This window comes from Chironomus tepperi, unplaced genomic scaffold (assembly GCF_022539635.2).
Source record: "Chironomus tepperi strain 1889 unplaced genomic scaffold, CSIRO-AGI_Ctep_v1 contig_445, whole genome shotgun sequence".
Taxonomy (NCBI): domain Eukaryota; kingdom Metazoa; phylum Arthropoda; class Insecta; order Diptera; family Chironomidae; genus Chironomus; species Chironomus tepperi.
The window spans coordinates 8,456,690-8,483,768 of NW_027226567.1; the positions used below are offsets into that span (position 1 = coordinate 8,456,690).

Consider the following 27,079-nt stretch of genomic DNA (forward strand, 5'->3'; position numbering starts at 1 on the left):
ATGTTGTTCTTGTAACTTAATTATAATCTTGAATGATATGATGATTTAAATCTAATTATTGTAAGCTTGTTTGAGTGCTTGAATTTTTTTTTTGGATTAAACGAAATCTTTTGACGACAATTTTAATAAATTATTTCAAGATATTTTCATTTTTTTGGAAATTTTGTTGACTTAGATTCGTTTGAGGAAGAAGTAAAGTAAAGGTATATAAGGTGGTAGAATCAGTGATACGCAACCTGACATTTTTTGCTGCACACCTTAGCAGAATGCCTCAATCGAAACCATACTCGGCACAAGGTTCAAGACATTTCACGACTCACAGGTTGCAGACCACATGTTGTAGATAGAACAACCTTCATGCTAGAGTTTGTCGAAGTCTTGGTTTTGACAAATTATCGAAACAGAGACCAGGACCAAGACTTAGACTGGGATTGGGACGAAAACCCCATGAGAACCTCTCAAATCTTAATAAAACTAGTGACAGGGAAGTCTTGGTGACGGCAACAAGAACCTTTACTTCATCTTCTTCATTAATAAACCTAGAGTAAGCAGGACTCTTAGGTCGACCTCCCTCTGGACTCCCAAAATTCCCCTCAACTCCAAGTAAATCTCCAAAACAATTTCAAAATCCACCAATTCAAACTCACCCCAATTTAAAATTATTTAAACTCAAATAAACTCAACACAAAATTGGTTATTTTAAACTTTTATAATCAATGACCACAATTTTATGGCAACAGACCTCAACAAGACAATATTGTTGACTCGGGTTTTTAAAATCATGTTATGTCAGACTTTAAAATTTATTATTGAGTTTAGAGAAAGTTGGATGACATTAGAATAATGCAAATAAAATTATGTGAACATTTTTATGGAAATAATTAAAAGTTTTTTTTTTAAATAAAGTATATGTTGTCAGCTATCTTGTTTAATGGATGTTGATAGAATCATAGTTTTGGATCAAGGTGTGGAGACTTAGGATTGATTCAATAACATTTAAATAAGATTTGCCAAATTGTTGCCAGTTGCCTTAATAGACGAATACTTCATTACTTTAGATTAAAATCCGATATTTGGCAAGCCTAGTGTGATGCCAATTTTTCATGAAAATGGCAGGATACAATAAGTGTGAGCACAGTTTGAATAACACTGCTTTTGAATATTTGAATGATAAATGAGAAATTTCAACGAATCAAGTAGCAGAGCTTGGTCGATTCGAATTTTATTTTAGTCGTTACTTTTTCTTACCAAGCTCGAATAGTCAAGTTTGTTAGTTTATCAAAATTCAGCTCTAGAAAAGTTCGATTCTGACTTTCTTCCTGATTAGCTTAAATGCAAGAATTATTTCAATCTGATGTCGAATTGAATTAGGATAGGTTATCAAATATTATGTAATTCCCTGAGTCACATTGATTTTTAGAAATTTTCTCGAAATTTTTACCTTAAACTTATTTATAACTAGATAAATCAGCGTGAAGTTAGGAAGATAAAACGTTAGATCAGTAGAAGTATTCAAAGCTCAATTATTGTAAGGACTTTATCAGTCTAATTATTCAGGCATGCTTTCCATACACTTCAGATTCTCGAAGTTTTCGGATACGGGAAGTTTCGGTCTCAGTCTCAGAATCCTATAATACACCAAACATTATAGCAGTTTTCTATCAGATTTCAATATTAACCTCCAGGACACATTTCAACAGCTATTATATAACATTCCAAAAATATTCAAAACCAATTTTCAATATTGAATTTTCACATTTTCACGGAAATTATTCCCACACAGAAAATATTGATCTTAAAGTATTCTCATGTTATATTAAATATTTAAATAAAATTCTACCTACGTTCCCCAAAAAAATACTTAAATTCACAACAAGGGAAGCAAAACTTTTCAAATTATTAATTCCTTTAAAAAGTCTCCCCACAACAAAATATTTTTAAGCATAAAGAAAAACCGATTAGAAAATCTTTGCATTAATTTACATCACTAAAAATATGGGTTAAAACGATCAACAAGAAAGTAAAAAAATGCAAATCACATGGAAGCCCCATTTTCCATCCTCTTTAAACCTCCTCCACCTCCACATCTCCATCTTGATGTTTAACTCTTAGAATTATTTAAATGAACTAAAATATGCAAATGAGGCTTTATAAAAGCAAAAATATCACTTTACAGTGTATTTAAGATTAAATTTTATCATGAACAGTTTTTTTTTCGCAACAGTAGGTAGATATTGCTTTCAAATTAAAGCAGCATTGTCGCCATCAGACAATGGAAAATTATACATTGAATATACACAGCATGAGTAGATATAAAGAAGGATGGCATGAATAGAAGAGATAGAGAGAGTAAAAATCTTGTTTAACGATTAAATGAAACACGAGAATCATCCCTTAAATTATCTTGAATTAATTATTCAAAGTTAATGACGAAGAAAAAAAATTCATAGGCGAAAGACGAGAGAGATGATGGGGATGTGATAGAGGAGAGAAGCTAACAAAGATGAAAAGGAACGTTTTAGAGAATGACGACGAAAAATGTTACACAACTGTTTTTCACTTGCATGTATATACTGAATGACTAGGAACATACGTAAGGAGATTGAATGGATTGACGGAATATTGGATGTAACATTGGACTAGATAAGCTTAGCTAAACTCAGAATTGCTAGATGAGTTCATAATTCATAGCTTAGTGGTTTATGGCTGGAAACAGCTGGATGATAAGGGACTCAGATGAGATTATTTAGAATTTGGTCAAAGTGGCCATGGTTAGTCAAGCTTTGCCAATGCCCAAAACAATGCGCAAATTGAATCATGACGATATTAACGACCAAGAGTGTGGAAACTGATCGAACACGTTCAATTCCTCCATAATTTCTGGTCATTAGACTCATTCTTAATAAGATTTGTCCAAAATTACAACCTGCAGTCTAAATTTCCAGGCTTGCAGTCTATGTGAAATGTGAAATACAGTCGAAAACTGAAACCAAGGCATGTTAATGCAAGAAATGACAAACTGTACAGGTTGCTTAATATCCAATTACTTAGAATTGACCTACAGAATAGAATATTACCCTAACAACCAAAGTGAATAATCTCAAAATTTCAGTTTATCTTTAACTGTTGAATACCACTGCAATGAGCATGCTAAACGCAAGAAAAGCGCTGCTATCTACTAGCTGCTATAAGGTACATTTTTGTAACAAAAATTTGTATGGAGTTTTCAGACTTCTTGAAAAATCCCGGGAAACTTCTCGAGGCTGTTCGTCTTTAATATACTAAATGAGCAGTTGATGGCCGCCCTATGCTTGCTCTACTCTTGAGCCCTCTTGAAACCACGTCCTTCTGCCTGCTAGTGTTAATATCCAAAAACCTATTAAAACCTGATTTATTGACTTATTTGATCACTTAAACCCTAACAGACAATGAGTATACTCACCATAATAAGCATGCTTATAAGTATACTCGATCAATATAGTTGATCATAGTCGAATTTGAAAGGATTCTCATAATCATGCTCTATATCTGTTCGGGAAACAATTTACAATTGTCTCTAATAAAATGCACAATAAACCAACAATCATCCTTAATCCAATCAAGCTGTCAACATGAAAAGCGAATCCTAAAAGGAGGTTAAGTAGAGAAAAGAAAGCGAAATATAAGAATTGCCGCTGAACAATACTTGAAGAAAATGTCTCTATAGTGTAAACGAATAGAATGAATAGTTGTTGTAGCTGCTTGCTGCTTGCTCTGTGTTAAACATTAAAATTTAATTTCCTTAGCATCATATAGCATCAATGTACATACATTATTATATATCTAATAGTAAGGAGACTCAGTGCTTTTCATATGAATTAAAATGATATCTTAAATTATTTAAGTTGCAGACATTTAAAGGCACTTTTTGCTGTGTGTGAATGGTGGGGATTGTTAATATAGTTGCATGCAAAGATTATGAGAATAGACGTATGTGAGTATGAGCGCGAGAACAAGACAAAAAAAAGAAAAGAACCCACAGAGAACTAATAGAACTGGCTTCACTTGATAATACAATTTTGAGTATAATAAATGAGAATGAGTTTTAAACAATTGAAATAGTTATGAAACTCAAATGAATATTTTTGTCATCCATACACAGCCATTATTCCTTCCTTTTTTTTTCCATGACAATCCCCAACCTCCATCCCGTCATATAAAATTACAGAAATATTTGAATAAAATTACTGAAAATTTTGAACAAAACTAGAAGAATTGTTGAATATGATGATGATGATGATGATGACGGGATAAAATGGAATGGATGAAAAAAAAATTGAAAAGTTTTTTACATAGCGAAAATAACTTTCAACAAGTTAAATCATTTTTCAACATGTTTTTGAAACAGGATAAAAAATCTTTTTTTGTTCCCTTTTTGCAACCATTTGATTAGATGAGGGGGAGACACTTTTTTGGAAGTGTAAATAGTCAATTCATTTATTATCTTACTTACTTTGCTGGTCGTACAGATCAACTGTTACTCTATCACTGACATCCATCTGCAAATTTTCTGTCAATTTATTTAGGAACTGTAATAATGTATTTGAGAAAGTCTTTAGGGCTGAGGTTTGACGTGGCTCAATAAATGATCCACTCTCGTAAACTAAGGTTTCAACCATAGGTTGTTTAGCTGTCTTTGTGGCTGATTCTGTCACTTTGATGAGCAAAGCAATGTAGTCGTTATGTCACCGCGTTGATGGCAAGATGGTAGAGGTTCCTAGTTCAGGTTACCTTAGCACAGGGCATGACACTGACATTTTATAGTTGAGAAAAGTACATAAAGTAGAGAATGTATTCCATTTAGAGCCTTAACGAACACCTTAACTTAATGTGGCTTGCAAATGAATACCAATGAAGGTCTTCTGTTTCCCTTGGTAGTCAGTGTGTAAGAATGGATAGATAGTTAAAAAATAAATATTCAATGTATGGAATTTCGCAAGAGAAATTCTGGAAATTGACTAATGTTGTCAGTTTATGATCCCGAATAGCACAAATCGATTAATTGGCAGCATACCAATGAAACAACGGTCTGGTTCAGTATTTCGGATGTGGCATGGGCTATTCACGAAAAGCATTAAAACTAAAACAATTGAACAATAAAATTGGGAAATAAAACATGAATAGTACTGCATAAAAATCACACAATTTGTCTCAAAATGAGGAACCTCCACATATAACATTATGGAGACTAGGTTTCTAATTTTCGGAACTGAGTACATTGATGTTTCATATTATGGCTTTCAGTATACGCATACGGGATCACAATCAATTCAACCTAGATTATCATGCGATTAAAAATGATAAAAAAATTTTGTTTTTTGTAAAATCCCAGAAATTTAAAATACAAATCTCTAAACATAAAGAGAGTCCCAACCTTACCAATTCCTATTACTACTTCTGCTGTTACTTGTAACATTTTAATTTTCTTATTTTCCATTTATTTCTTTATTTCTCATAGTATATACATACCATCATCATCCATTCAGCATCCATTTCAAAATTGAAATTTATGAACTTATTCTAGCAGTGTGTGGCGGATAAAGGAAAGAAAGGAGCTAGTAAGAGATGACGAAGAAGACGAAGAATTATGAAAAAAAAAAACTCAACCAGGGGTAAGTTTATATTCACTAATCTTGAATTTTAAAGGAATTCCTTCTTCTTTATTTCATGCTCATATTTTTCAAATACACACAAAAATAATCTACGAGATGCACAAGAGAAATGAGAGACTTTCCGAAAGAATTTTTGCAAAATGAATAATTTTCCATCGCTTTTTGTGTGTGTGTGTGCAGCACATCCAACATAAAAAAGTACAATTTTTTGTGAATGTAAAATTGGATAAAATGAATTATAATTTATTGCATTAAGTGGAAAGTTTAGTCATTAAAAAATGCAAAAATATTTTTTTTTTGCGGTTCTTCAAACTCCTTATTTTTTTATTGAGAGCGGCTCTCATCGGTTCCTCTCTCGGATTCTCTCTCAAATTCATTTTCTCCCCTTCGTCTTTTCGAAAATTGTAAAAAATTTTCGTTCGAAAAAGTACGAAACAATTTCCAACTTCATTCTCGTCATCGAGTACAGTTATTTTAGAATCTCGCAAGGAGATAGTTGTGCATTAGAGTTGAAACCAAAAAAATCATTCATTAAGTCTATACATTATAAATTGTTTGTATTAACATTTTCTGTGTCTCAATTTTCCATTTTAGCATGTGTGCAATTTTTTTATATACTGCTGCATATTTATGAATTGAGACTGACTATAACTTCCTCATTTTTCACATCCATATCTACATCCAGTTTCCATATAGCACACACACCGGCGTGTAGAACAATGGCGCGTATCATTTCTTTTCTTTCTCTTTTTTTTGCTGCCTGCCTGCCTTCAATTACTTTTTCTTGTGCCTTTTTTTACATCCTCATATTATACTCACATCTCATCACATTCTACTTCATTGCAATAATAAAAAAAAAGATTCCATTATTTTAATTAAACGACATGTAAAGGCATAGCTCTAAAACCCATCATTTGACAATGTTAAGGAACAAAAAAAGGGGAGAGATGTACAAAAAAGAAAATCAAGTACATCCAAATGTGTGTGTGTATTAGTGAATAGAAGAAATAATTAAAATAGTGAAATAATTGATTGCATCATGCGATGAAGTACAATATGGTAAACGGCTGGCCGGATACTGTAAGTATAACGTCTTTTTCATCTCAAATATTATTTTGTACCCTAGCTTACTTGATAACCTTTTTTTTCGGGTGTTCTTACTCATGTATACATTTATAACCGATGATTCTTTCTTGTGCCTTACTCTCTGTTGCCGCTTTTAAAATAAAATAAAAAAAACGAGTCATAGGAATGAGAAAAGCAAAAAGAGATTGTAATAAATGATTACACCACACATGGGTACATTGTGAGGATGGGGTGTGGATTGAGAGATGCTAAAGTAATGCATGTTTGTTTTATGTTTATGCCATATAAGGTGGCAAGTAAGTTTAACAGTAAAAAAACGATAATGAAAATATAATGCCTTAAAATTTGAGGTTAAGTAACAAGGATCAGAGAGACTTAATGCCAGATAATTTATAAACGAATCACTGTCGCACAGCGGTGCCCCTCAAAAATTATATGTCTCAGTTGTACATGATATGCATTATTGTATGTATGTGTGACAGATATGGCAGTTCAACAATTGACATCACTACTTCTATAGCTTAATACATTCGTTTGTGTATTTAAGAAAAAAAAAAAACATATGGACAAATGCTTTAGTTAGCCAGCATGCATTTTGCAGCCCCTATCATAATGTTTGATTAGAAGTACCGCTCCGCAGCAATGATAATACACATAGTATGGTATGGTTTAGATATGTGACAAGCCTAACATTATATTATTGTATATTTGTGTACGATGTGAGAGACAAGCATGTTAATTTAAATTAAAGTCATTTGAAATCCGGTGTAATCATTATCATCATCATCATCGTCAGTAAAAAAAAAAGGCATTTGTTGAACATAGAAAATCAGACACATGAGGAACATATGGAAGAAATTGAATGTATATGTAGTCACACATTTTACTACGTCATTAATTTTGTTATAGCTTTGGGGAATAATTTGAGAATTTTGTTACATAAAAATAGTCTTTAAATAATTGAGAATCGAGATTGTGTTAGGGAAATAAGGAAATTAATAATTTAAAATATTGTGAATCTTATCATCTGTACAACTCCCATCCATTTTCAAGTGTTTCGGCTATATTCTTTTCTGTCTATCTCTTTGATTCCATTTGTTTATTTGAATTTAATTAAATGTTTATGAATTCATAAATATTTTCATCTAAAACATTCCTCGTGCCTTTATATTTTTTCGCTTCAATAAAAGAATTATGTATCTTATGCCTAGTACAGGCAGCAATTTTTTGGGGATTATGGAATTGGTGACAGATTTTAATGAAGTTTTCAATGAAAATTTAGTGAAGTGTAGCTTAATCGATGAGATAATGTCATGTTTGATGGATATCGATTTTAGTGTATTTTTTGGGTGTTTGCAAGGAATTCAGCATGTGTTGATGGAATTGAGGAATTTTTATTGAGTTTGGGGGAATTTAATCAAAATTTTTGAATGTTTAGTTGATTTGACAGTGTTTATTAAGGTTTGTAATTTCAATTAAGTTTAGTCTTTTCAATAAATGTTAGTCATTTTGATCAAGTTTAGTGACTTCAATCGGGTTTGGTGATTTTGTTCAGTGATTTCTATTAAATTTTGTGATTTTGTCTATATTCTGGAATTTTAGAATTTATGTAAAAATTTTGATTAATTCAACAATTTCAAGTCAAATTAAATAATTTAAGCTGAATTCCAGGCTAAATTCTGTAAATTAAAAATTTTAATGCAATTCATCGTAACTAACAGAATTCACAAAATTCAACTAAATCCTAAAATGAAAAGTCGACTCGGAATTTTGATCGAAAAGTCTCAAGTCGACCCAACTCAACATAAAGTTCAAATCAACTCTTAAATCTGCTAAATTCAGTAATTGCGCTAAAAATAGTCATGTAGTTGCCTGAATAGGCTCTAAAATTGTCCTGAAATATTTTGCAAAAATCCTCTGGCCATTTCTTACCCAAAACTCAATCTCATTATCCACCACGATTAGTATTAGGATCAGGTGAGGATTTTGGGTAGGTTTTAAGGATCGGGTTTGATACGCTGACCAGTAATAAGGAGCATATTCATGATAATACTCAAAATGTTGTGCATGCTCAATTATATTGAGCAAGTTTACATGAATTTTCAGAAGCACGTTAATTTAAGTGAGTCTGGAAGGCAAATCTTCTCAAATTGGCTAATATTTTTAGAATTTTTAGATTTGACCATACTCAGTTAATTCAAAATTGACCAAACATGCTCAAAAAATCAAATAGTATCACTAAATTTACACAAAACTCAACAAAATTACATAAATTCAAAGTACTTAAATGCTCAAATTGTTCATTAAATAAATTCCAACATCCCCCAAAATGATACCTTAACATTAAGCCCTAATACAGGCACAATATACTGCTAATTTCTTTCCTTATCCAATTTAAAGAAAAAGCCCACAAAATTTTATATAAATTGCTATTCAATTTCAACCTAAAAACGAAAACGTGCAAATCGTCATTGATGGTTCTAGAAATTTGACCCTATTTGAAATTTTATCCCAACATTCTACATTTTTGTTTGTGAATTAATACAAATTTAACTGTGGCACCAAAATCATGTATTAAATTCTGAGCTATTTTTTATGCTACTCAAAATGATATCAAGGAAGCAAAAAATAAAAATAAAAAGTTTGCGGTTCATTAATGCCTGAAATTGACCCGAAACACTTTATGAAAAAGATATATCCCATTCAGATAGAGGATGGAAGAGAAATGGAAAATGGCCAGCAGAATTGAAACAATTTTCAGGCTTTGTTTTCAGATTTCTCTTCATCTTTTATTTTTTGTTTCAGCACATATTCACCAGATTCATCTCTTTTTTGTAAATGTCGACCAATTAATCGCATTATGAACCATCAACTTCCGCTTTATGTGAACATTTAACTTTCTCTATCCGTCTTGTTTCTCCCTTTTATGTGATAAAAACAGCATACAGAAAAAAATGAGATGGTTTCTTTTGAAAATGATTGCTGTTGGGATATGAGGCGCATTTTAATGCTGATTTTGGGGTTTTTTGTGGATTATTATTATTGAATTTAAGGGAGTTTTTGGGGTGATTTAGTTGGGATTTGTGGGTTTTACTGCTTTTGTGGTACTGTTGTGGGATTTTGCTAACTAAGAGTGTAACATGATGGGTTACTGGACACTCCGAGTTAGCAAAATGCAGCATTATTTGAAGCTGTCATCCAGAATGACTTCAAATTAGAGATTAATGCAGCAAAGTCGATGATTTTGTATAAATTAACTTAAATAGAGCTGAATTTAAGGGATTGTGGAGTCTGAGTCAATGGATCTCAATTCATTCTGTATGGCTAGCAAAGAAACAAGGAAGTGATGTCTAAACAGAGTGGAATCTGAGATATCAAGCCAAATTTAGGTGAATCCACAGTGCGAGAGTAAGGTTTCTATGTCAAGCACAAAGGCATTCTATAGAGTCCTTGAAATGGTCCATCAGATCATCGATTGCAATGACAATTTGCTTTAAGCAAACCCAATATATTATTTGAATTCCAAGGTATCTGTGTCGAGTGCTTAGGCAACACACTGGGTATTGCTATCACTCTTTTGTGAATATTTGGGTTCTATTCCCTCCAGAGACCAGGTCTCTCAACCTTAAAATAATTTGTTGTCGATATCACGAGGATTCACACAATTGTCACAACTTAAAGTCACAAAAATACGTCAATGACAAGTTAATGCTCAGTTAACGCATAGTTTACACACTAAAGTCATCAAAAATTCTCCAACAGTTCCTCCCAGAAATGCCCACCATCTTCAAAATCCCATAAAAATAGAACAAACATTAGCTTTTCAGACCTTAATGTCCATAGCTTTGCGTTTATATGCATTTCATGGCTATCAACAGTTTAACGAGGGAGGATTCGCCAGTTCTCTCACCCAAGCCTAGACCTACAGTTTATAGTGTAATTCGAACCACTTCTTTGATGACATTACTGCCTGTAGCCTTCAAAATCCCATAACTTGACCAAAAAGTAATTCCGTTCACTAATTCAATTTTCCATTCACTTCTGCCTGCTTCCAACAAAATTCTCGCATTTGCTATTTACTTCAAATAAAAAATGTAAAGCTAAAAAACCTTTTCTCGAATGCAAAAGGGCGTGTAAATAATGCAAAAAAACAAGATAGCGAATGTGACAAGCTATATCCACCGAATAGATGATGAAATACCTTTTCCTTCTGGCCATTATCAACGACGAAACCCTGAATAAATGACAAAAAAAAAAATAAAAGTTTAATAAAATTGCATTATTTCGCCCCACAACAAATAAAAATAATGATAATAAGTAATATGGTAGCTTCACAAACAATTCAATTAAGGGACCTTGAGTGCTCGCCACGCTGAGAGATGAATTCATTAACCCTCGACTCATATAATTCTGTGTGTTGATGCCTTTTGCTTGTTTTGTAACATAAAACAATTCATGCAAGCGCCGTCGCGTAACGAGATGAAATAAAATAAAAAAAATGAGAAGGAAGCTAGAAAGCTTTTTTGGAAATTGGAGAGTAATATACACAGATATACATAGAAAATATTGAGGCTAAGTTTAATTGAAATTGATTAAGACCAATGAATTATTTAATGTTGGGCTTGTATATGCTTGATGATGTTCTGGTTAGCTCAATATATTTTTTTTTGTTTTGTTGTTTTGTTGGATGTACGTAATATATTCATGTGTATGCCATAAAAATGATTAAATTTTTTTTTTCTGTTCTCTTTCCCTCCACACACTCCATTCATTCGCGACATCAGGCAGAGTCGAGAATAATTTTCTTTTTTTTTCTCGTGTGTGTATGTCAGGGGTGCACAACCTTTTATTCTTCGTGGTCCAACTTGTTGATAAACCTTGATAGACAACCTACAGTTCATGACATTTCCAAACATTTTTCCAGACCCACTAATGTACCGCGGCACACAAGTTGTCCACAACTGGTGTATATTGAAAGCAATAGAGGCACCCATCAGCAGAAATATAGCAAGAGAGATGTGAATCATTTGAAATTGTTTCCCAAAATACAAATCAATATTAATGTGTGTATTATGCTAGCAAATATAGATAGATATATGTATATGGATGTGGGTATAATGGGATACGAGGGAAAATTTATTTCTCTATTTGTTTAGTTTTTCATTTCAAATGAAGAAGAAATTGTTTTAAAATAAGAAGTCTTTTTTTTTCGACTATGTTGTGTGTCACTTGGTCTTCTTCTTGTGGTTTGTTCTGTTAAGGGGGTCGGTTCAATTGTTACGTGACGTTTTAGGGTTACCTTTAGGGACAGAGATGTCCAGCAAAATTGGTCGACCACCCCGTAATAAGGACTACGCTCCTAATAATGGCTACGATCCTAATAAGGCTTAACGGAGGTCCTTGAGCTCTCAAGCAATATTTTCCCCATCCCGCAATACATGAACAGCCCGAACTCTTATTCCTACATTAAAAAAGTTCAGTTATGAGTCTCTATATGTCACTCATATGTTAAAATAATAAAATAATAGCACATCGTCATCAGTATTTGATAATGCTGGTACTCATGTTTCCCATACAATGCCATACCGCACATCCATATGATATTTATGTTATTTTATTGTGTATGTTTCTTTTGTTACTGGTCAAGAATTTTTATTATTGAATTAAAAAGGAAGAGATTTTTTTTTTCGAATTTTGAATCGGTTAAGGGACACAACAGCACAAAAAAAAGGGAGAAGAAGATTGTTGACATTTTAGGTTTCAATAATCCAATTTAAAGGAAGGAAAAAAAGTTACAGCATTTTCTTTGATACACTTTTCTGAAGTTGGGGTGAAATTTTAAGAACAAATAAACTTAAAAATTTGTTCACAAAATGTTTATTGTGGCTTTCGTGTGGGATGAAACATCGATTCTTGGAAATTAGAATTATATGTCTTGTGATAAGGGTGATGAATGTGAAAGACTAAGATTAGCTGTACGTCTAAATTAAATTTATGACAATATATCTTCATTTAGGATGTGTGAAGGTTGTGTTGGAGGTTGTGAAACTGCTTTTTTGTGGGATTGGCTTGTGAAATTGATGTTGGGAAAGTTTTAAGGTAGAATTGAAGATCTTTTGTTATTTTTAAATAGCATGAGCTTTTTTTAACGGTTCAAGGAATTCTAATTGTTGACTTTTAAGAATTGGAAGTATTATTGGGATGTTTTTACTTACTTACTCACTTTGCTGCCCATACAGTTCAATTGTTATTTAGGGCCTCCCTCAGATGCTGCCTAAACTGACCCTAAGCAGCATCCAATACCAAATGCTCTACTGTCTCTGTCAACAGCTTCTTTCCATGAATTCTTTGGCCTTCCTCATGACAAAAAATAACATAATTTTAAGCTATTTCGCAACACATTGAAGCAAGGACTGAATATTCTCATATTTCAATACAAATAGAACAAATTTCGTAAGAATTTTGAACGACAATGTTGCTTTAAATGAGAACAATGCCAGATGCATTCTGAATATATTTATAAATAGCTTTCATACATCATCGTTCATGTGATTTTTTTTGTTGAAATTTGTATAGTCTTACATGTAGTTAAAAGTGGTAGCTAGTTACTGGTATGACTAGTTGATGGCAAGTTAATGTCCAGTTGATGTATATCTGAATGTCTCAAATCGGTTAATCGATCAAAAAATTCGACTTTAGTCTGACGAAGCTCTAACTTGATATCGGATTTAAATTGAACTCGACACCACCTTCGAGTAACGTCAATCTAGTGCCTGAATTTGTCCACTCTGACTAGTTTGTGAGAAATAGATGAATGAGTTTGAGACACAATTGAGCATTCCTACAACTGATAAGTGCAGGTCGACTTCAACTTAGCAGTAATAAGCAAATTGGCCACTTTTAAGTACCCTAGTGGTCTTTCTGTCCACAAAGTATACTCTTTGCCTATTAGGCAATATTTTCGATGTTTCGACTTCAACAAAGTAACAAGATCAAGTCAGTCCATGGATATCTGGATTTCAATTCCTTTCCGAGAATCCAAAACTTTTTCTAATACAGTCCAACCTAAAAATAAATTCTTTCATCTTTCAATTTACAAAAATACTACAAAATTATAAATAAAGTCTTTCATCATCATATGATTTGTTTACATTAACCAAAAACTTCCTCAAAACAGAGTCTAAACCTTTTTTTACTCATCACGCAAAGCATGAAAGGTTGTAAATAAGAAAAAATATTTCCATCAGATAAATTCATCACTAAACATTGTAATAATGTATCATGCAGCTATAAGAATAAGAAAAGTAATATAAATTTCCCAATTGGCACCTACCGATAACATGTGATAAGTTCAGAGCACTCAAGATCCCCAAAAAATCAATTGTCTTTTATCAGTTGACCAATAAATCATTTATACACACAAAATTCGTTTAACTTCACATTAGTCCTAAAAATGCGCAATCAACAGAAAAATATTTTTACATCCATACAGTATGGATATGTAGTCACATATCGGAGATCTTATTTTTCAATGCTAAGATGATTCTTTTCAGCAACAAAAGGAGAAAAAAAGGGAAGATATACACAAAACATAAGACACAAGATCTAAGAAGAGGAACTGAATGTAAAGCAGAACCCCAAAAAAAAAGTGTTTGTTTTCTTTTGCCTCATAAAACTATTTCTTTCCTATCATAGACATAAGAACATAAGATAGTGAGGAACAAGCACAAGAAGAATAAGCTGAGAGAGAGATTTTGTTTCAACATATTTTTTTTTATTTGTTTTAATAGGGGGGATGCTTTCATTATAAAGCTGTGCGTATATCCACATCATATGTATGAGAATTAGGGACTGTTTTTAAGTGATATCTGGAATATCTGAAAGATTTTGAAGCTTTAAAGACTAGTCAGAATAGAACAAATCAGTTGATGAATTGAAAATTCGACCCCAAGCCGGCATGACTCTAACTTGGTGCCGGATAAGATTTAATTTCGATACCAAGCTAGTGTCAAGTTGACTTGATGCCTGATTTTGGATCAATTATTCGTCTTGTCCTGTTCGGGTAATTCCCAAATCAAAAATCCTTTAAATTAACAATATTATACCGAAATTTGACATTACTGACCCTAGTTCACCTACAGAACTTGAAGTCAATTTAAAATTTGTATGAAAAAGTGAACTAAAGTCAATTAGATTTCATATGGAACTCAAATCCTTGTGATTTCAGGTTCGAAAGACACACGTCGTTACAATATCAAAAATAGTGTCCGCAGGTTAGCGAGACTATAGCTTGGGGTTGGATTTTGATAAATTCGACTTGAAAGCCATAGTCTTCTCGACCTGACCATATTCTAACATTTTCACGCCTTGTGTGTTTCGAAGCTACTCATTGAATAGCTCAAGTGGATTAATTGATCCTAAATCGGACTCAAGGTGCGTCATTCTGACATGGTGTCAAATTTGACCCGAATTCTGCACCAAATCATTAGTCAAACCTTCATGAGACCGCAATTTTGATCAACTAACTGAATTATGCTAAAAGTGTCACCAAAACCCATCATTTATGAACGACAACCAAGCAAAAGAATTTTTTTAAGATGCCTCATTTCATGGCAATCGAGAATCTTTTTTTTTTTTTTAAATACATGGAACATTTATGTATGCAGAATCTACATAACACTGTAAATAACCAAACGTTTTTCCATTATATTTTGTGTGCTGTTTGTTGCCTCTTTTTTTTCTGCACACATGTTGGCATGATGTGATGTATTGGATTATAGATGAGTATAGTTAATTTTTTTTTGTGTGTTGTATATGCCTTTACGTCTTTCCAGATGTTTGTATTTCATTCTCCATCTCTCATTCTCTGTTATACCAGTCATTTATATATTTTATGTGTGCTAATATGATGTTTTAGTCCTTTTTTAAGTGTGTTAGGTTTATTTGAGTGTACATGTACATATGTGTAGTTATGCCAATCTCAAATTTCCTCTTCTTATTCTTATTTCTACATCAACCATCGTCATCGCTTTCCTTTTCCTCTCATCTCACACAGTCTATAGATGTATAGAGCTCGTAAATAAAGAAAAAAAATGAATGTATTGTAATGGAAAATTGTGATTATAACAACAATAAAGATTGAGATATTTATATTTATTACAACAAATGTAAATGTAATGTGTCAACTGGTCGTAGACTAATACGCAATTTGCATGATGAGAGCAATTTAGTGTAACGATTCTAGGCGCTGATTTATGTTAAGAAGTTTGAATACATTTTAGTTGATTTTTGAGGAAATATTGAGACTTTGTCGGAATGTCTAAAGGAATCTAAAGTGTCTAGGCTCTTCCTATAATAGCAATAGTATTCTAATCTGTTCAAGCATTGTCTGGGGTTGAACCTTAGTCGATTGCGTACGAACTTGATATCGAAACAAACAAATCACTGCTGTATGGAGTCGAGTTGACTCGAGTTGACTTCAAGCTCTGTCTTTTTCATTGCTATATTCAAGACTAGTCAGGCTTAATATTAAATTATCAAAATTATGATGTCTGAGCTCATAGGTATCTGGGATATCCAGTCATGTATTGGCGAATCTGCCAATGCGAGTGTAAGGCTTATTTGGTCGACTGTTTAGGACACCGACCGGATATCTATATCACTCTATTGTTAGTACGCGTGTTCGATTCTCACCAAATATAGACCTCTCAATCTTTATATAAAATGTTGTCGATATTCCAAGCCATATAAATGCATCCAAATCCGTCGTTACGGTGCCTTTAGAGCAACTAAGTGCCTTGTCGTTCATACAACAACATAAATATGCCCTACCGAACTCAATAAAGACACACATCTCTCAAAAATGAGAATCACAGTCTTCAACAAGTTTCTCCATCTACGATCTGCTCTATAACATAGACATAAGATATGATTTCCATTAAATTAAGCATGATTAGATCAATTCTACCCACACATACATAAAACTATGTAGTAATATTTTGTCAATCTTTATTAAACAAACCCAATCATGCACAATCTATCCAATTAACCTCAAAAAAAAGCACTCGAAACATTAATTCCACAGTAGTTGTTCATCTACTCCAGCACAATCTTCATTTTTATATTTATTTCTCAAAAAAGCATAAAAGTAAGGGAAAGAAGAATAAGAAATTGTGTCTCGGCAGTGGCAGGAAGAAGATGAAGCACAAAAAAATTATGAAATAAAGAGAGTGACAAAGAAGAAGACTCAAAAAAAATTTGCATAAGACGGGCAAATGTTACAAGCATTTTATTCCTAGCAAATACATAAATATACAAAATATATTGGAAGAAGAAGGAAAGAGACACAAGCAGCAGCAAGCGAAATACAGAAAAAAGTTAGCGGAACTTTCTTTTTTGCAATCATTTTTTCTATCCGAATGTTTACAGCCACAGTGTTCTTGTGAATGAAGCAATCTGTTAGTTTCATCATGTTTTGTCATTTGGAAGTAATAATAGTTAAGAGTTGTCGTCGTCTGTTGTCTGTTTTACAACTATTGCCTCATAGACTCCCCATCTCCCTCCCTCAATATATACATACATAAGCAGTTGATCCTCTCTACATCTTTACCATCATGTTGTGTTGCATTAAGAATGTTGTAGATGTATGTAAGTACAGAGTAACAAGAAGATGTAAATATTTGATGTCATCTGTCCTTTCTGTACTGTTCTTGTGTAAAATAAGCAATACTAGAGATAGAGGAACACAGAATGGAAGAAAGTAAAAAAAGAGGGAGCGAAAATGGATGTAAAATTTGCAGCTAAAGCAGTCAAAAAATTTTCCTGCTTGTTTGTTTTCGACTGTAAAAATGTGAAATGTCATCAATGACATAAAAAAAATGTATATACGGGAGGACTTATTCATTATTTAATATGAATCATGAAAAAATTTTCACTTAAAATGACTCTTAAGTATGACATTGAGTGAGGAATTAAGCGTTAATGTAATTAAGGAGGAGGGTATAAAAGCAGAGAAAAAATTTTTCTAATTACTTAAGATGATACGTGTCACATTTTATAGAAAAGTTAAATGTGTGTTTATGGATGGGAAGGACGGGGATGAGGCAGAGTTGGAGATGGGATGGTTTGTTGAATTGAGTGCAGAGTTGGTAATCAAAGATCCTTTATTCTAAGTATACTGTCCATTTTTTGACGTTTTTTAACTACTTTGCCATAGTTGTCACAGTTTTAATGATCTAATGGCACAGATCCATCAGATCTGTCTTTGCATCACGAGCCTCATTATGCAGCAAACCAAGAAAATTTGTCTAAATCAGCCGTCATGGTGTTGTCATGGCAGCTTTGCGTCTTATTGTTAATAGGGCGACGTAGCGGTGACCATAACAATACTTTGTAGTGTTTGAGCATGTCAAGAGTGTTAATATAGTCCAAAACTTCAAGAAATGACTGAAAATCCAAACCCAACTTGATTTGACTTTGACCTGAAGCCGGATTATATCAGATATATCCTCTGGTTAGAGTCAAGCTTGCCTGGATCCGTATTTTGAACATTTTCTTTGCCATGTTCCTTTTAGAGTACTTTATCATTGAATTTATATCTTAAATATCCTCATATCTCCTATCTTCATCCCTGTTCATTGCCTGTTGGAATGAAAAAATAATCGATAAAAAAATCAAGAAAATAAGAAGACAAAGTTCCTCCTTATCAACCATAAATATTTTATGTACATTGACGAAAAATTTAAATTTAAACAAATACAAAGAGTAACACTCGACAAAAGGGCATTAAGGGGTCGTCTGAGTAAATTTAAAATTTTAATTTTCTTTTCCTATTCTAATGAATTTCAGCAGTGTAGCTGAAAGGCGATGAATGTTCATCATATGGTAATTTTTTTTTGTATTTTATATTTTCAAAATCACGTTGACATTCAACTTATAAAGTTGCTTCTTTATTTCTATTTGTCGTGTTCATAATGCATAAATTTGAATTTCATAAAAGTTTAAAGTTTTTTTTTTGGTTCTTTTTTTTTGGAAATTAATCAATTATAAAGTATTTTATCGAGCATACGTGTGATTTTGAGAAATTTTACTTTCAATGTTCTCTTCCTTAGTATTTTTGGAGTTGACCCTTATTATTCAATAAGGTTGAATTTTGTGTTGTGGATTAATTCTTTTTATTTTGTTCTTTGTTCTTTGGAATAAATTATTAAACATCTGCAGGATCAAGCTGTTTTTTTTTGTGTGTACTTTATGGTCTTCAACGATATTAAACATTTTATGAAGGCATATTGTAATTTTTTGTGTTTTATATTGTTGATGTAACTACTGAATTTGAGATAATGTCGAGTTGAGGCAGATAATTGAGGATTCAGTATCTCAACAAGATTTGTTGGGTTTATTCAGGGATTGATGCTTTATTCTAAATCTTTACTCGAAGTATACTCAGATTTTGTATGAAAAAATCGATGTTAATACAGAATTCGAGTCGACTTCGAGCTCTGTTTGGTAGTCAAGGTGCTTATTGTCGCTTTTCCTAACAGACAATGAGCATACTCACCTAAATGAGCATTCTTATGATTATACTCAATCAGTATAATTAAGCATGCTCAATTTACAAGTTTGTAACCATACTCATGACCACACTTCTTGTCTGTTTGAGTTTTCAAGCATTGAAATTCAGAACAAGTTTCAATCCCTGAGCATACTTGTATGATATGAATGTAAAAGTCTCTCAAAGCACACCCTAGGGGTATCAAAGAATCATATATGTTTCTAAGGGATTGTAGTTGTGGGATTCAGGATTATAAATCTCTTGTGGTTTAAAATGTTGAGTCAGCTTGCTAATATTTAGTCAAATCAAAGAAAATAACAAACTCCTTTCTATGCTTCTTATTCAAACTACCTAAAAGATTTTAGAATTTCTTTTAAATTCTAGTTTTAAATCAATTTTAACACAATTATCGCTTTCTTCCTGGGCAATTGAGTACTAAAAGGTGTGAAATCTAGACAACTAGAAAGCAACAACTCTAGTTTATGGCATTAGCTCTTTGCCAACGAGAATGATTTCTTGTTAAGTTACTAACTCGCTAGTTCGAAGGTTCGAGTACTAAAATTAAGGATTAAAATTTCCAAATTTCATTTAAATTCTGAATTTAAATCACTTTCTTCCTGTAACTGAGTGTGATGTAAGCTATAGACAGCTAGAAAGCATCTAAAACTCTAGTTTAATGGCATTAGCTCTCAAAAACTGATTGTTGACTGTGATAAAAACTCGCTTAATTCTGAAGATAGGGTCGAGTACTATTGAAGTTTTCTTGTATATTCAGCAAAATTTGCGACTTAAGCTTCCCAAACAGACAAGAAGCATTAGTATTTTCACACAATTGACCATACTCAATTAAATGGATTGAGTTCACTCATGAGCACACTAATTTAGGTGAGTATCGTCATTGTCTGTTCATTGTCAATGAGACTCATTGGCCTTCATCCAAAAAAAAGACCTTAAATTCTACTCAAAAATACCAAAATTACCATTCAAACTACATATTCAACACTTAAATCATTCAACAAATTCACTCGATTATCCAAATGAGATTTCCTCCCTCAAAAAAACACTGCTTCAACTCAGCTGATTCATACAATAACAAAGTTAATTTCATTGGCAGTATTGTGATTTTCATAGCTTAATAAGACACACAATACACCGGATGTACCCCGAAAAAAACAAAAATATACTCCTTTCCATTTCCAAAAGTAATTAAATTTATGTCTTAAATGAGAGAAGATGGAAGAGGAAGTAGTCATTAAACTACATGAGAAAAAAATAACTGTTTGTTTGCATTAACGGCAAGAAATAAGAAAATCTATGAGGATAAATGGCCAATGATTGAAGTCTGTAGATAAACACTCATGTGTCTTTCATTCCAATTTATATTCCGATGTGAGGCATTTTAATTGCTTTTGTGTGTACAGCTCTCATCTCATTTCTCAATAATATAATAGAGAAATTTTCTCATCTTTTTTTTGTTGCTTCCCATTCATTTTGGTTGATTGCGACCCAAAATATCAATCCATCATATATTTCGCACAATATTTTATATCCGATACAAAATTGTGTATTAAATATTTAACAAAATGTTGCATGAGTGAGTGAATGAGAGAGATATGAGTAAAAAGAGCATCCAGAATAGAGTGCTTTAATCAATTTGAGACGTTAACAAGCTACTAGTACAGATATGAATATTTTTTTGTGTACATGTGGGTGCAGGGGTGTAGTTAGGATGAGATTTATTTGGATCTCATTCATGGAAAACCTTTGCAGGCATAGAGCATGATTTCACGGTACAGAAAAACCAATTCGGTACCAAAAAGCGGTTTTGACTGTTATGGCAAGTCTTTGACTTGCCAGTCAGTTTTTAGGTTGAGTTCTGAAATTTCATAAGCTCGAAAAATCTCTGGCTAATTTCTTCTGTTTGGTCATAAAAATCAAATTAAATACAGAAATTCATGAATATATTGACATTTTTGAAGTCAGTTTGGCTTGACCAAGGTTCAAATCTGGAGCTACAATTCTAATTTAGAGCTGGATTTCAAATTCAGAGCTAGAATTCGAATTTAGACCTAAATGTTTAGTTTGGAGCTGTAAGTCGACTTCAGAGCTGGAATTTCAATTTAGAATTAAAGTCGATTAATAACAAGTCGATTCACAACTCGATTAAACGATCCAAAATTCGATAACAGGTTGGCGTCACTTCGGCACCAAGTCAGAGTCACCAGCTCGGAGATGGATTTTGGTTAGATTTACCTAATTGTGCCATCTGGATGATAAGTTTTGCTAGAGTTTAGCATACAAATTCCCCTAAATACACCCCAAAAATCCCAAATCATTCTCACAAGACCACATGCTATTAAAAATGCGCTCAAACAGCCCATAATTCACAAAAAAAAAACGTCATTCCACTTTCCGGGTCGAAAGCAAAGCTGCAATCGTTTTTATTGTATAAAATATATGAGCGTACAGAGCAAAAGAGAGAATATAAAAAAATATTAAAAATGCATATGGAGCATGTGGAGACATATGAATATAGTCAAAATCTGTGACTGTGTGAGAAAAAAATTTCAATTCACTTTTTTAAAATTCCTTTCATTATTAAATATTTCATTCTATTCATGAAATGCAATCATGACTGAAAATAGCTACTTCCTCTGTTAAAGTTCAAGACTACGCATATTGATTAAATTTTTTTTTATTTCTTTCTTCCTCTTCTGTTCGCTGCCTTCTTGTTCTTCCGTCACAGCACTTTTTACTGATATAATTATGATTCATCATTTTTAAACCTTTTCAAGAACTTGATGAGATTGTTAGAGTATAAGTTTGACAAATCCATTCATTGTCGTGTGTCGCGCAACCATTAAGCATTGCTTTTCAACGACTCACTATGAATTTGATGAAATATTTTCTTCTTATTCTGAGAATATCATCGTTATTGATGTTAACATAGATACATTTGTGAATGTTGAGCAGGTTGTTGGAATGGAATTTTTCATCTTCGGGGGAAGAAGCTTTTTGGATACATGCTGAGTGTACGTGGTTCATGACAGAGTGCAGCTTTACTCTCATGAATTTTTTTTGTTGCTGTTGACTGGTTAAGCTATTCGGTTCACATCACGTATGAGCAACAATCTCGTGGTTAATCCATGTGTATTATGTGTATGTTGAGATATTCGGAAGGAAGGATGGATTTTTTGGGGGTTTGAATTTTCATTTATGGCTTCTCTCGACTCTAGTGAGTTTTCGACTTCTTAAAAAATCGGGACATTTTAAGGCTTTGTCGGACACAGCAACAAGGCTGAAAAGTACATCAGCGTCCCGGCAAAAATACAGCAGATGGCCGCCCTATCTATCACAGGCTTACGTCTGCCAATTTAGTAACTCATCAAGTGCCCGTTATATGACGGCTTAACAGTGTTGTGCCGTTTGGATTCAAGTTTGCTCAAAAAAATTATTGAAAGAGTTATTTTTCAAATTTTTGAATGTATTTTGTGTCCCTACCGAAGCTATAGCTAGGCCTATTTAGACAAATATGAAGCCTAGCTAAGAAATGTATAGTCAAAGCAATTATTGAGATTAGAAGACATTTTAGATAATTTCTAGACATGACAAGACGTAGATGATGTCTAGGCAGAGTTAATTGCCACTATAGAAAAGTTAGGGATCAATCTGAACCCCAGCAATCAAGCACCAATGTGATATGAGCTCGCTAATTGAGCTGTTCAGCTTGTCCTCTCTATGTAGATGCTTTACAACTCTGAATCATCTAAAATCATAGTTTTTTGTACAAAATTGATTTAAATATTTCCAAAAATTATCCAATTTCCATCCATATTCAATTTAACAGTAAAAAACTACTTAATATGCCATCCAAATCATCTCATGAATAAATATTATTACTAATTTGCTCCCCCCAAAATATATGTATATATATGCCTACCGAAATTTCATACCAACCAATTCAAATAGAAATTTTCAAGCATCAAACCTTTTTTTTCCTATTCATATTCAATTTCTAGAATGAGTCTATATATTTTGTATTCGATAAAATACCCATTAGTAGATTTTTTTTGTGAAATTTCACAAGCACAAGCGTATATGCATGCATGCACAGTACAAATACACGCACATATGTATACAAATGTATGCGTGAGAGTGAGAATTGATAAAAAAATGAAAGAAATATTCTCAATTCATGATAGCGTTATGGGAAGCGATAGCACATGTTTGACAAGACTCAAAAAAAAAAGCTTGACTGGTTGTGAAAAGATGCAAACAAGCGCAAAAAAGGAAAACGAGGTATTGTACATAATTTTTACATTTATTTCCTTCAATTGGGCCTGAATTATGAGCATTTTATATCCTTCCCATGAAGGATTTCTTAGGAATGGCTATGCTTAAGGATTTCTGCAAAATCCTCCCACCATGGGCTCAGTTCTTCTTTTTCTGTCACTTTATACTTTTGAATATATTTTTAAATATGGCCAACAGATGTGACAAATTAGTTCTTCTTGTGCCTGCAAGCATAAAGCAGTTTCGTTGTTAAATATTTTTACAGTTCCAAGTAATTTTTTTTTGTTATCTTTCATAGAATATTACACACATTTTGTACCAATACATGTGCATTGCTTATCTCTCTTATCACTCTCGATTATGTCTTTCCTCGTGTTTCACAAATTATTATTTCAAAAGTGCTAGGTTAATCAACGTGTGACGTCATTAAAAAATTGTTTATTGTGAATTTTTTTTGTGTTCTTGTTGTTGTGAATGATATTGCTTGTTTTATAAAAATATTTTGTGAGTGGCAGATTTTGCGGATTGACGGAAATTTTTTATTTTTGGACAAAATGTTAGTGATGATTATGGGGATTTTTTTGTAGATATGCCACAAAATTGTACTATGCATCTAATTATCTCAAACGGACAAAGAGCATTTTTGTGATTATAATTGTAAAATTGAGCATATTTATGAGTATAAGCCAGGGTATAAACATAAGCACGCTCATTTAGGTGAGTATACCCTTTGTCTGTCAGGGATATATTGCAAACTTTATACAATTCTAAGTGCTATGCTGCAATTCTGCGCATATTCATAGCAGAAAAAGAGACCAAGTGTGGACTCAAGAACAGAGCATAAAGTAAGCAACGATCACAGAACATACTCATCTAATACATTTAAAGTCTTAAAATCATGATCTTTGCTTGTTAGAGTTCAGAACGAATTTCACAAGATTTTTGTGAGTTTAACTCAGACGACAACAGTCGTAAGTAGAACTTTGTAGACATAAAACTAATACAATACTCAGATTTTGAATCACTATGAGTGAAGAGCCCTGCCGTTTGAGTTCAACGCACTGAGATTACATTCAAATTCATTTTGTGTCATATTCGCAATTTTTCGCTTGAAATCTAGCGTTTTTCGGTTAGAAAATGAATTGATTTCGTCTTAAAATCGTGCATTAAGCAGTTAAAGTAGATAATTGTTGGACAGTTAAGAGTAAATCAGCTCTATTTGGCTTCCAAATTATCTTGAAGCTTCTTCTAGTTTATTAGTTCATCCAAACAGGCAATGAGCATAATTTCATGCTAAAGAAATACCACTTTAGGACCTTAAAGCTGACAATTTGTCTGTTAAGGTCAAGAATGAATCAAAATTGATTAAATAACAATACTAGAGTTGAAATTGAACTTCAATTTAGTATGTAAATGCCAACTCAACTCTAATCGACTTCATAAGCAATTCAAGTCTACTTCAAGCACTATAAAATTCATAAAAACCTAAACATCTAATTGTAATACTTCCTAAAATTCAAAATTCCCTTCAATTCCCGTACTAAACAAAGTCATTCTTCTATCCAGTAAACTCCAACATAGCTTAAAATATAATAAAAATTTATTAAGTCACGAATTCATTTATGAATTTGAGCGTGAATCCACTGAAGGTTCCTAAAATCGTTAAAAAAAAGCCATTTTTCTGTTAAAGCCACAAAATAACATCAGACACTTCGGATGTGATTTAATGCTATTTGTGTTGTTATGTGTATATATAAATTTATGCTTGATAACGAGAGTTGTAAGCACAAATACAAATGAAAATGTAACTTTAGGAACAACAGTGGAACCAATTGTTGCCATTTTTATATTTATCAATAACGAGACTAAGTTCTTGCAGACGAATTTCGTTACTTATCTAAATTATTTAACAAAAGGAACTAGAAAATGGGGTAAAAAATGGAATAAGAAAATTGTTCAACTGAATTTTCGGTTTTCAGGTCACGAAGTTTCCAATTTTGTTATTACTTATAACAAAAAAAGCAAGAAAATTTTTCATCTTCCTTTTTTTCTTTCTTTTCAGCCATCCAGCACTAAGAAACAGCAAAAAAAGTCGAGTCTATGTGTAAGGAAGAAATAAACTTTAGCATTGTCGTTTTGGATGTTTTCAAACCCTTATCATTCTTTCGCCGCACTGGTAATTTTGAACACAAGTGGACGGAGAACTGATAAAGGGCTAGTTTACATCTATTCATCACTCTGTATAGGAACTGAACAATTTTTTATTGAATGTGAATTTTTCTCGACACAAAAAAAAAAATTCCATTCAAGTGAAAGTGAAAATGTGCTTTTGGGAATTCCAACACCATATGATGTATATGGACTTCCTATATGTTATTCAGTCATTGTACCAGAAATAAAGTATGAGTTATTAAGGAAGTTTTTTTTTATGTTGATAGATTTTATACGGGTCAAGTAACTGATAAAATGATAATATTTTATGTCTAGCTGTAATTTAATTAGTCATTCATGGAAATGGATGTTATCTTATGGCAACGAATGTCATTTTGAGATTATTTTTCATCAGTTAAGGGAATGAGGGTTGAAATGATTTTGAAATTTTGTTGATTTATAAAATGACACTTTGGGTTGGTGGAGATAAAGTAAGTAATAACAGTGATGATGATGCCTTGCGGTGTTTTTTTGTGGTGAAGACGGTGTTATTTGTTGAACATGTTAAGCAATTATTCATGAAGATTTTCAAAATTAGAATTGAAGTGTCAGGTATTGTTGTAGAAATCGTCAAAATTGTGAGATTTTGATTTGATTTTTGGCAATTCTTTCAAATCAAATGTTGGAAAAATTGCAATTTTTAAGACTTTTTCATATTACTTACTTACTTCCTTGGCTGGGGCGCACGGGGGCCCATTGAAATTTTTATATTTTTTCATATTAAAATTCTAATGATTTTGAATTTTGCGATAGTGTCTGAACCTGGTTTGAGACATTTATGTTGAAGACATTTGAGTTTATTTAATTATTTTAAAATCTCAATCTTTTAAAAACTGATGAAATCTTAGATTAAAAATTGAAATATTAATGACTAAACTTTGATTTAAAACTTGACATTCACAATTTTTCGTCAAATCCACCAGATTTGTAGAAACAAAGCATCAATTGTGATCCATGACCTTCCTCAGATGGTGTCTAAATTTGGCTCTATCGCTGACTTCTGTCCAATTTTCAGCACCAAGTGCAATGTTACATATATCGACAGCTACCTTCCAAGATTATCCCGGAAAGTACACGACGTAGAATTGGCCAAAAATCCAGATGGACGTAGAAAAAAGTTCAAACCGACTTGCCTAACCCCTGAAGCTGAATTTCATCAAACCTGAAAAATACATCAATTTTTAACAAACTAATTTGAAATCACTAAATTGTAGTTGAGTCCATAAAAAATAATATTTTTAAAACATTATTACAGTAAAAATTCATACAAAAATTGTAATAAAATAAA

The 27,079-nt window shown here is 32.5% G+C and overlaps 1 long non-coding RNA gene across 1 annotated transcript; it reads left to right on the forward strand.

Annotated features, from left to right (window-relative positions):
• The first annotated feature begins 5,534 nt into the window (after positions 1 to 5,534).
• On the forward strand, positions 5,535 to 27,079 carry LOC139098357 (uncharacterized). The gene is made up of 3 exons (XR_011545172.1): positions 5,535 to 5,651; positions 6,246 to 6,731; positions 25,643 to 27,079. It is a non-coding gene; the product is annotated as an uncharacterized lncRNA (long non-coding RNA).